The 13266-nt window shown below is 36.3% G+C and overlaps 1 protein-coding gene across 3 annotated transcripts in view; it reads right to left on the bottom strand.

Annotated features, from left to right (window-relative positions):
• The window catches only part of LOC111864420, a 724828-nt gene that overhangs the window by 109319 nt on the left and 602243 nt on the right, over window positions 1–13266 (bottom strand). The window lies entirely within an intron of this gene.

Here is a 13266-nt window from a genome sequence, read left to right as displayed (position 1 = left end):
AATTCCGAAGCACCCGGTAGGTAAAGAAGTTGAGCTTGAGAAGCAAGTCGGAACTGGGTTGTGTCCTACCCTGCCCTGCCCTGCCTCGCCCGACCGACCGCGCCCTCAATCTGCAGATGACAACCATTCTGACCATGCAAACTATCCATGAAGACTAATGACACTAGAGCAGCCTTCCTGTCATGGAAATGAGCATCTTTGTTAAAATCCCTGTGCTGAAAGAGTACCCGCTTCTGTGAATAGCGTAACATGTCTTTCTTTATAATGCCTGAGCTGCCTTGCTTGCTTGCTTGCTCGTGTGAGCTTGCTTCGTGAACAGGTTTTTATGCATACTTAAATAATGTGAAAAAAAAAATCATAAACAAAAGACTGTTCGTTGGCCGCTGGAGTCGCCATCTCTTTAAGGAGCCTCAAACTTTTATAAATTTGCTACAACATTAACATTTTCGGTCGATAATACAGAATGCTGACATTTAGCCAGTTATAAGTGTTACGTAAAAGAACCGTGATACTTCGTGCCAGTCTTTTGTTACCTGACTCTGAAACGTCAAACATATTTTGTCCTGTAGAAGGACGTACGGAAATTTGCTGCAGTGTATACAATACATCATTAACTTGCGGAATACACTGTCTACATGGAGAGAAGTATCCACATCCTTTTCAGTATTAGACCTTTTGATACCTGTTGTTGATAATACAAGAGATATACATTCCGTCGAATCAGAGGTTTTCCAAAATATATATTTTTTTTGTTCATGTTTTGAGATCTTTGGACTCATATAAGAAAATAACCTGTCAATATGTTCTCTCAAATATCTTCTGTACTGTTCTACGCATGCTGTTATCTGTGGATTTTGTGGCTCTCTATTTTTTTTTATTTATTCTACGATCCGAAATGCTGTCTCTCTCGGCTGATATCAGCCTTCCCTTCTTAAATCTTTTTACTATCCTTGAAGTAATTCAGTTCAAGTCTCTTTTTACGTGGTGACTTCAAGAGCCAGTTCAAATCTACACAACCAGAAGGAATACAAAACAGCAAAAACAAGATAAACACAAAAACAAAACAAGCAAACAAACAAACAAACAAACAAATAGAATGACTTGATATTTACATGTAACCACAAGTTTCTAAGAATATCTACATATTTACAAGATAAGTTAGCATCAGAAGCATATCCAGCTGAGTAACACCTCAGCACGCTAAAGTTACGTCTACTCCGAGCAGGGACACGACTACCGACCGTTTCAAGAATAGAGCCGCAGCCTTTAATACCATTATAAATATTTATCGAAAATAAATCATCGAAATGTCAACGTTTAATATGTAGTGCGTGCAAAATTTATTTTTCTTTTTATATCTAGTGATACTGAATATCTAGAAAACCGAAATTAACGGCCGTGGGGATTCGTTGCGCTCACCACGTGACAGCCTCTATCCGCTAAAAGTTGGCACAAGCAAAACCGACAAGCGGCGGTCGCTCGATCGGTATAGGTCGATTGCGGACTGAGTTGTTGTTGTTGTTGTTGTTGTTGTTGTTGTTGTCGTCGTTGTTAATACTGAATGTATTGAAAGAATTTATTGTGGAAAAAATGTTAATTTTCTTTCTTTATTGCCAAGTTTCACGCGGTAGAGCAGTTGGTTGAGGCATTATGCTACAAGTCGGAAGGTCGCGGGTTTGATCCTGAGAAGTCATTGGATTTTTTAATTGACCTATTCCTTACAGTCACACTGTGATCCTGGGGTCGACTCAGCCTCTAACAGACTTGAATATCAGGAATTTTTCTGGGAGTAAAGGGCGGCCGAGCCGGTCACGGTAGCCGAGCGGTCTAAGGCATGCACTGTCTTCGCTCGCTCGGAAGCCGGGATCGTGGGTTCGAATCCCACTCAGGGCATGGATGTTTGTGTGCGTTTTTCTGTGTTTGTCTACAGGTAGAGGCCTTGCGACGAGCTGATCACTCGCCCAAGGAGTTCTACCGCATGTGTAAGATCTAGAAAAACCGAAGTGAACGGAGTTTATGGAGGTAGGCATAGGCCCACTGGGGCTGTAGTGCCAAGGGGGGGAGGGGAAAGGGCGGTCGGCGAGTAAGACTGACAGTCTCACCGCCATCTGTGAGCCGATTGTCTAGAAATTGTGGGATCCTCGACGTCCTACAATTCTATAGGCCTTCACGGCCGGTTACAGAAATAGCTTTACCTCTACCTCTTCTGAAGCTGATTTGAGTCAGCAATCTTAAGAGAGTTCCAAGCATAAGAAGTACACTGCAGTGCTGAACAAAGCAAAATATGGGATCACTAGACTGTCTATGGTGTAAAAGGAAAAAGGAACATTTTGTTGTTCGAAATAACTTCAACAGTTCCATAACATGTGGAAAATATAAAATAAAATTTGTATCAACAATTTGATAAGGTTGTGCATATACCAGTGAATGCACGTAAAACTGAATAACACTAGAATATTATATTGTCATATATTTGTAAAAATAAAAGAAAGTCCTGTCAAATTTTTGGAATGTGTTGTCAGAGTAATGCCGAATTTTCTATATCTTCTGGCCATCGCTTCTCCCCTACTGTTTCCTTCTTCCTATTGATTCCAGGTTCATGCTGTTTTAGTGCACTTTGCAAGACTTTCGTTCAGTGATATGCTTGCTGTATATAGCACACATAGGTGAATAAAGCAATGCATACAAAATTTTAGTGGGTAATCCTAAAAGGTGGAGATTACTTAGGATACCCGAAAGGACTAGGATGAGAATAGGATTCGCCTGGCTCAGAATAGGAAGCAGTGGCGGTTTCTTGTGAATGCTGTCATGATCCTTCACCTGCAACTAGTACACCCATAAATTTCTGAAGTAGGTAATCCCGCAGGGGTGTTTTCCCTTTATTTCGACACCAATGGCTGAATTCTGTTTATTTCAGTCGAGTAATATTCTGGGTTTGCAAGTGGCACGAAACAAAATATATTTTGGCGTGCCGCCAGAAAGCCGGAATGGTTCAGGAGATCAGAGTTGATTTCCTAGGCAATGACCAGCGTTCCCGCTGCAACGCTAGCAAACCTAAGCAACGAATTGTTCGAGGCAGTTGCATGACAACGACTGCGATAAGCATGTAGTCTTCAGTGGGAACGGAATACCAGCAGGGCGTCGTCTAGGAATAACTTAAACAACGTTACCCCGGAGATGGAAGGACATACATGGCAAAGGATGTGCCAGCTAATGTATTATCGCGTTCTTTGTGTAACAGAGGACGAAACCAAAGCTTCCTACATGGTGCTCTCTATTCTGTCCGAGTGCACGTTATAAAGAGTCCAGCTTCGCCGAGATCAGTCAGTTTCTTGTGTAGTTCCGAGTATAGAAGAAGCAAGCCCGCATCCGGCACAGGACAGAAGACACTTCACCAAGATCAGAGGTGCAAGTAATTGTGATAGTGAATAATTGTATTTGCGAGTGTGAAAGAGATTGTACAATAAAAGTCTTAACCAAATCCGTGAACGTCGTGAATTACTTGCCGCGTTACATAGGTAACACGCGATAATGTGTTGGCATTTAGAAAAGCAGACAGCTTGTACCGGTTCTCACGGTCTCTTCGCTTGCGGATTTCTTATTTTTCCTTCTACCCTGAAGATGGAGGTGATACGTTCCTCCGAAACGTCGGTTAACACCACATGTAAACGGTGCCACATCCCAGAAGATTGCTTTCTTCATAGTCACCGCCATGAAAACCTCAAATCTTAAATGATCTTACATTAATTTGAACCTCGTCGGAAGAATTGTGAAAACTTATATAAAATAACTGGAGTTCATTTTATACTCCAAGTAATTTATGTATAATGATCTCGGTGACCGAAGGTCAGTGACGTAGGAGTACTTTTTTTTTTGAATGTCTGGAGTACTGCAGAAAACGAGTGGTGAGGTACAGCGTTCCAACCGCTTTTTAAACTCTGATTAAGTCTCTGTTCTACTCTTTCTTACCAGCCATGCGTCCATTAATATTAATATAATTTAGGATCCACTAATCCAATCTGGATGCAAATTTGTTCCTTGTATTTTAATTAAAATAAAGAATTTGAAGTAGGAAATTACAATTCAGAACATATGAACCCTACGATAAAATGAAATTTTCGATCTTCAGTAAAAGGAAATTAATTTAAAATATTGCAACTATTTTTAGGTAGAATATGCTACATATAAATGATTTCTTAGATATTAAAGCTTTTTTTTCCTAGAAGTATATTAATAAAACTAGGGCATGATGGGTCAAAAAATTGACAAAGGTATATCAAAGTATTTGAAATATTGTATTTTGTGGTCAGTTGGCTCCAAAATTTGGATCTTCAAGAAATTTTAAGTAAATGTTTAAAATGTTTTGTATCCTATAATGATAAAATCACAGAAATTTTCGCATACTAGCAGAATAATATGCAAATATTTTTCTTTTTCATACTTCAATATTCTTCCCCGTTAATGAGGACTGTGCAGAACATAAATACAACACTGAAGTTATGCCGCAGTAAGTGTGGCTTAATACAGTCTTTAGGTGAGCGAGTTTACATAAGAGAAAAGACAATTCATCTAATATGTAAAATGTGGTGGGTATTAGACGTAACAAGCGGACAACGGCACCACCCCATAAGCAACACTAGCGTACTCTAGAACATGTAAACTCTCCTCCGCATATTTTGTTCAAAATATCCGATGATGGCATTTATTACGCCAAAAATTAATTATTACAAAAGTCATTTGACTTGGTATTTTATCATATATTTATATTTATTTATTTCAATGCAAGTAAACCGTTCAAATTAATTTTTCTTATGATTTAGGCCTACAGATTTTTATGTTTATTGTTTGCATTTGTGTAACTGCCTCATTTCTTGTATGGTTGAGCACCCAAATCGTGATGGGCCTTATGTTAAAGTTACAAATTATTTACTGAATATTAGGAAAGTCACGGGATCTGTCTAAGCTGCCAGATATCGACTTTTCATCTCGAAGACAAGAATTCAACCTCACGACGGTCGCTATCGGATTAATGTCCCGTAAATTTGCAAGGAACAAAATTATTTCAAGAAATTCTGTTTTAAATGGACACTGTGAAATTATTTATTCACAAATATAATTATAATAATATTTCTTCACCATGAAACCATATTTAAAAATTTAATTTAGAAAATATGTTGAAGTTATTTTTGCAACTAAAATTGCTAAAGAAAGCGAACAGGTACAAAGGGTCCTCATCTGTATGTGCGCCAAATTTGATGACTGTTGGTCTTATAGTTGTACAACAAAATGGACCCGAATTTGGTAATGTTAATGTTATAAAAATGCTGCTTTTGGAATCCACTACATACTGAAAGTAAACCGGCGATTTTGCAACTTCCAAGACATAGGAGTATTAATATTTAGAGCATATTTTGAGCATTAAGATCGTTCTACGTTTGCATTACATTTTAGGTACTAAATATATTGGAGAGAGTTCCGTCATTTACCCATTGCCGAAATTTTCCTTAATATATGCTGCCAATATAATTATATGTAAATAAAATTATATATATGAAATAGGATAGCGTTTTTCAAACTTTTATGCATTGCATCATGTTCTGTGTCATTCAAAACAGTACAGTCATGATCCAGGTGAAAGTATAACAAAAGTTATTTACGTTATTGTTAATCAGGACATGTTTCGACCCCTATTGGATCATTATAAAGTGTATTTCTGTGTATTAAGAAGCTGATTTTTTTGTTTCATATGGATCCATATTTTCCTTCATATTTGACTCTATTATTAAATGACTATTGCTTAGTAGTAAACAAACATTTTCTTAATTTTCAATTTCATTTTTCAAGTTCTGAAGTACCTTGTCATATGAATCGTCTGTTTATAGAGCAAATAAATGTAATAGTTAAGAAGTCATTTGTGCTGTATTATGAATTGGCCAATATGAAGGAAATTTTCCTTACAATGTGACCTCAATATCCGATAACATGAAAATTTTAATAGGAGCCTCAATTGAGAAAATGCATCTTCCATAGTGTATGTCCCATTGTCAGGACTTCATATCCGAATGAGGGTCATATGAAAGAATTTCTGAAGATCTGAGCCTACGTTTGGCAAGAACCGCCATCAAATATTCTGAATTCGAATTTCTTTTTGTGGTGACTATTCTTACTTCGGTGTTCTGGGGGTGTACTTCCGTGTGGTTCGTAGACAGTCCGACGTTTCGTAGGAATACATGAACTTCATCTTGTCGCAAATAATTATGGCTTTATGCTTGGTGTATTCTTCGGCATTAAAGACGGATTTTTCCGCCTGATTCTGCTGGTTTCTTACTTGGCTTAATTTTCGTCCTTGAATATGGAGGCAATAAAAACCTCCGAAATCTCGAACTGCCTTCAAACTATAGAGCTTTGAGACCGAGATTATCTCACTTGTTTGAGTCATAATAATGTTAATGCTGAAATGCTGAACGAATAACAGACTACATATTGGCAAATTTGTATATAACATTTTTTTTTCACTAGCGGCCTTGGGAATCCGTTGCGCTGACCACGCGACTTCCTTTATCCGCTAAATTTGGCACTAACTTCGCCGATAAGCGACTGTCGCTCGGTCGGTATAGCTCGTTTGCGGACTAAACCCACGGAGTTTGTTTGTTTTTGTTTCGTTTTGGATTCCTAGTAAAATTCTCGTTGTAAATATTTACTGCTAGCCACACCTTTATTTCTCCTGATATTATCAGATTCTGGAATAAACTTAAAACTTCAAAAATACACAATTTACGAGAAATAAATTTATCTTTATTAATAGCAATTAATATTGGGCATTATACTACCAGAGTAAAAAAAAGATACCGAATATTATTATGCAGTTAACAATGAAGTTATTTAAAAGAGAAAAATAAAGAAATATTATATTGTAATTTTTCTGGCTGGGCACAATTCATTTATATTAATATCGTGTAATAGGCTTATATATGCGTTAAATATAAAGGTATTTTACTTGCATTCTCAAGCTAAACAGAATCAATTAAAATGTAAATTATGTTATCTAATTAGATTCGTATAATCTTGTTTCTGATAAGGCCTATAACCTACGGCGCTACATGAAGTGCGGGTGTTCTCAGTGTCTATCATTATACGATGTATACCTTAATAGGCTACAATAAAGTTCCAGTCATTCTACGTATACACATCCTCCATCCCGTGAGAGTTGTAATATTATACATATGCACCGTTCTATAAGAATTGCAATATTATAGTGTCACGTGTAGAGAGGAAGGCGGGACGAATATGACGGGTTCTAGTTCGGATGATTGGATTAATCAGCACTTTGGTCACAACCTATCTTAATTACTGATAAAGCGTTTTCGATGCTTTACACAACTTATAGTTTACCGTTGCACACATCACTAGGATACTTTGTTTCAACTATTCGGCTCTTGGCAACGAATCTCAACACAGAAACTATCACTTCAAATCACTATGAAGTTTCTTGTCTTCTACGAAATATTTGGCACGGACTACGCAGAAAATAACCTCTATTGTTGAAACATGTTTACCGAAACATTGCATAGCAACGGTCGCGGCGCGGACCTCATAGAAAACCAGTCAAGTGATAGCTATCTAGCCAGTCCATTAGCAAGCTGACTATTGCCTAGCAACGAGGTATAAAAATCTTCCTATTGTTGAGTACGCTTACGCAAGAAGGTGTTTATCGCGCCATTGCCTAACTGTACAAATTACATTATACACATATATACCATCCTGTGAGAGTCTAGATATTATATACATGCACCATCCTGTGAGAGTTCAATATTATACACATGCAAAATCTTGTGAGAGATGTAATATTGTAATCATGCATCATTCTGTGAGAGATGTAATAGTGTAATCATACACCATTCTGTGTGAGATATAATATTGTAAATATGCACCATCCTGTGAGAGATGTGATATTGTAAATATGTAAAATTCTGTGAGAGATGTAATAGTGTAATCATACACCATTCTGTGTGAGATATAATATTGTAAATATGCACCATCTTCTGAGAGATGTAATATTGTGAACATACACCATCCTGTGAGAGATGTAATATTGTAAACATTCACCATCCTGTGAGAGATGTAATATTGTAAATATGCACCATCCTGTGAGAGATGTAATATTGTAAACATTCACCATCCTGTGAGAGATGTAATATTGTAAATATGCACCATCCTGTGAGAGATGTAATATTGTAAACATTCACCATCCTGTGAGAGATGTAATATTGTAAATATGCACCATCCTGTGAGAGATGTAATATTGTAAACATTCACCATCCTGTGAGAGATGTAATATTGTAAATATGCACCATCCTGTGAGAGATGTAATATTGTAAACATTCACCATCCTGTGAGAGATGTAATATTGTAAATATGCACCATCCTGTGAGAGATGTAATATTGTAAACATTCACCATCCTGTGAGAGATGTAATATTGTAAATATGCACCATCCTGTGAGAGATGTAATATTGTAAACATTCACCATCCTGTGAGAGATGTAATATTGTAAATATGCACCATCCTGTGAGAGATGTAATATTGTAAACATTCACCATCCTGTGAGAGATGTAATATTGTAAATATGCACCATCCTGTGAGAGATGTAATATTGTAAACATTCACCATCCTGTGAGAGATGTAATATTGTAAACATTCACCATCCTGTGAGAGATGTAATATTGTAAATATGTATCATCCTGTGAGAGATGTGATATTGTAAACATTCACCATCCTGTGAGTGATGTAATATTGCAAACATTCACCATCCTGTGAGAGATGTAATATTGTAAATATTCATAATCCTGTGAGAGATGTGATATTGTAAACATGCACCATCCTGTGAGTGATGTAATATTGCAAACATTCACCATCCTGTGAGAGATGTAATATTGTAAATATGTATCATCCTGTGAGAGATGTAATATTGTAAATATGCACCATCCTGTGAGAGATGTAATATTGTAAATATGCATCATCCTGTGAGAGATGTGATATTGTAAACATGCACCATTCTGTGAGAGATGTAATATTTTATACATTCGCTATCCTGAAAAATTTTCAATATTATATGTACATATATGCACCATCTTTTATGAATTTCAATATTATATATTACATGCATAATACTGTGAGAATTGCAGTATTATAAACAAACACCATCTTGTAAGGCTAACAATATTAACGAAATAATTTGCCCTGTTACTGAACAAATTATATATGAAATAGACTATGTTTCTGAATGTCAAAATAAATATCGCCAACATTGTAATAAAGCAAGGTTTGAGAAATTCGCTCCGGAATTCTAAGAAGAAAATCTACTAACAATCAATCGCTCATGTTACTTGTATTTCAAAGGTTTCCTATACATTTATTTTGTAGTGCGAATAAAACATGAAGTTGGAATATATATAATGACAATAATTGAATTCAACTCGTTTTTAAACACTAACTCAGCAGCTACAGAAGACAACTGCAGAGCCATCACAGTCAGACAAACAATACAAAACGTGAAGGAAACAACACAGAGGTGTAGGACTGATACAAATATATAAGGTATTATGCTGCACGGTAGATGCAAGACAGGCATATGTGTGTACTAACACTGAACGTAACAAAATGCTGCAATTGTCTATAAATTAAAAAAAAATGCTTCAAATCAATTCTTAATTATTTACGTGCAAGCTTAACAGCCCAAACTCCAATTTCAAACTTGGCACAAGTAAAAAGACAGTAACGATAATAAAGCAAACAAAATACAAAACAAAGCAATTTGTGTAGTAGTAGTAGTAGTAGTAGTAGTAGTAGTAGTAGTAGTAATTCCATTAAAATCTAGGTTGTTTTTAAGATGTGAGAAAAGTGAAATATGAACATTTACAATGGTAAGGCCACTATATACATAATACACACATACACACATAGAAGTTGTGTATAATTTGTGTTTTAATATAATGCAAGGATCATTATAAAACATGATTAAGGAAAATTCTCTTGGCTCCAATTACGTCAACGTCTCTGCAGACATTAGCAGCTGATGCACATCTAGCAGAGGGACAATTTTTACATGAGGAGCAGACTTTGAACAATGCAAAGTCTCTGGTATACCGAGCAGCAACTCGGAGACCAACAGTTTCTAAAATAGAAGGAAATTATTGTTCTTCGATTTCCCATAGCAATAATGATAGAAACAGTTATTTTTATTTGAAAACTCTCATTCTTGTTATGGTTATATGTTGTTGAGGAAAATTAGTAAATTGTGGAATCAAGCTGTGCTAGGAGTTCTAATTTGCAATGTAAATAATATTGGGTATAGATAACAATCAAGAAAATAGAAATAGATTTGTTGACTATTTACGTGAGCCGAGAAATAGGATTTTTTACGTTTGTATGAGAATTATTTAGAAAATGAAACGTTCAAATGCAAATCACCGGCAAACTTTCTCCTTAATATCTTTGTAGCATAAGAACTTCGCAGTAAAATTTCAGAATTATGCTAATTTTTCCTTCTAGACCAATGAATAGTAATCTCAATAGTAGTCCACATGTTTTGTTAACATATTTGTAAGTTTTTTGTTATTATTCGGATTTTGAGGCTGAAATTTATAGGGCTTGCCTAAGGTACAAAACCTATGAAATTAATTAATTAATTAATTACATTGTATTATTTATGCACGAACGGTTACGTTTCATAATAAAGCCCTCGCTGGTAAACTCTTATCTTTCTACGAGCATATATGGCAGAATGCGCAAATATTACGAGGGCTTCTAGCTGCTGTATCGATATTAGAGTCACGTTTTCGAGTTCGTGACACATGACATATATTTTAGCCTATAAACTTGCGTGCCTCATACCCTACAGTAATACAGCATAGGTAAACTTTTTTCCCAACTTGGTACAAGTTATTTACATACAAATATTTTCAGTGAAGCAGATGAGCTCACGGTATTTTATTCTTTAAACAATGAAATAATGACAAAAATGAACTGCTCGTAGCTTCAATTAGTACAAAGCTTCATACAACAAAAATTAATAATAATGTTCTCTTCTTCAAAGCAATAAAACCAATTAATCTGTTATAGGATTATATACGGAAATTATTATTCTATAAATAATGCCGTCTTCTGGGATATGGAGGCGTGTAGATCTTGTATGAACCGACGTTTCGGAGGAACGTATCGCCCCCATCTTCAGGGTAGCAAACTCCGCGAGAGAGCGAATTTGCAGACTGTAACCATCTGCCAACGCTGGTTCCTCGCTCGCAGATTTTACTACCCTGAAGATGGAGGCGATACGTTCCTCCGAAAGTCGGTTTACACGAGATCTACACCGCATTGCATCTCAGAAGACGGCATTCTTCATAGTCACCGCCGTGAAAACCTCAAATTTTATGTATTATTCTATAGTTTGTTTATTTTCTCAGCTGACTCTCTGAAACTAAATGGAAGACGTAAGTTCCGCCTAAACGCCGGTAAGCTATCAGACTACACGGCGTCACATAACAGAAGATAATATTATTTGATTAACTTTAATTTTATATCGGCAACTTTATGATATAGTCAATCACAGTGACCGCGCAAAGATACGAAATGACATCCCCCCCTCAAACACTGGGTTCGTGGGCTCAGATCCCACTTGCTGCATAGTTGTGTGCTTGTGTTTATTCTGTCTGTCCTGTTAACTTGTGTAGGAAGCGTCCTTGAGATGGGCTGATTCCCCGTCTAAGGACCCTAATGACTGCCTTTTTTTTCTTGTGGTGCTACAGCCCCAATTTGGGCCTAGGCCTACCTCCATGAAACTCTCCGTTTCACTTCGGTTTACTAGATCTTACACATTCGGTAGGACTCCTTGGACGAGGAATCAGTTCGTCGCAAGGCCTCTACCTGTAGACAAACACAGAAAAACACACACAAACATCCATGCCCTGAGAGGGATTCGAACCCACGATCCCGGCTTCCGAGCGAGCGAAGACAGTGCATGCCTTAGACCGCTCGGCTACCGTGACCGGCAGTGACTGCCTATAAGAGTTGTAATTTTACAATTAATTCTATATGGGAACAGACGAGGGAATCCGTCAAGTTACACGAAGAAAGATAATCCCATAAAATAAATTCATTAATTTGGCTACGTATTTTTAATACGTTTTACTATTCGATACCATTTTCTATACCGGTTTCTTTATACCGTTTGTTTTAACATTCAAGAACTGCATTTCCTTTGAAGAGTATATTTATAGATAATGTAAAATTTTCGGAACAAACAACAACAAAATTCCCTAAACAGCATTACCAGATTGATGTTTATATAATAATTTAGACGCAGTACAGGTTCAGTAGATAAGGTACAAAATAATTGTTTAAACATTTTTCAGACAGGCTAAGTGCTTTAATGTATTAAAACAAAGTTTAGTAATTCTGTATTCGGTGATGTGAGAGATAAGTGTATTTTTATAAGTATAAGATTTAGTCTGTTGTATTTTATCTGATTTTTATGTTATTAATCATAACTATTTACTTCCGCACTAACCAGTTTATGACGTTAGCGCACAGGAAGATTTTCCATTAAAGGACCGCTCAATGTAGGCCCAATTTATCCGAGAACTGCATTCTGCAAGTTTCAATGCCCTTAGAGTGAAAGGTGTATTCGCATTTAAGAGTCATGGGAACTGGAAAGACACGCCTTAAAAATGGGCGTAGAGGAAATAAAAAGTCCCCTTTGCGCATGCGTGGAGACCATGTTTTAATCTAAAATACGGTAACTCAAAATTTAATTTACTGAAGTCATGGCTTTGCGTCTAGATTTCGTCATGACCGGAATGTCATATTTTACTCATAACAAAATTAATACTTAAAACAAAAGAAAATTCAGTGTCTTAAAAAGGAAAGTCTATAACGAGTGGATAAGATAATTATGAACTTATCACGGCTTATATTTATACATGCCAGTTTATTTATTTAATTATTATGAAGGAATACTGAGGTTCGAATTATATAAATTAGCACCGAAATCATAAACTGAGCGGGGAAAGGGACTACTGATAAAATTACATTGATACGAAATACAAGACTATAAAAATTAAGAACGGATAACTACAATATTCTTACATAAAATTGTATCCATCATCTGCCTTAAATTTTTTATAATATTCAGTGAAATTTGGCAGGCGCATTCCTATAACGTTAATTAGTCTTATGTTCCTCCTTACTTCTCACGTTTTCTCAAAAGTTA

The sequence above is a fragment of the Cryptotermes secundus genome, unplaced genomic scaffold (assembly GCF_002891405.2).
Source record: "Cryptotermes secundus unplaced genomic scaffold, Csec_1.0 scaffold511, whole genome shotgun sequence".
Lineage (NCBI taxonomy): Eukaryota > Metazoa > Arthropoda > Insecta > Blattodea > Kalotermitidae > Cryptotermes > Cryptotermes secundus.
This window is presented reverse-complemented; position numbering and strand designations above follow the sequence as displayed.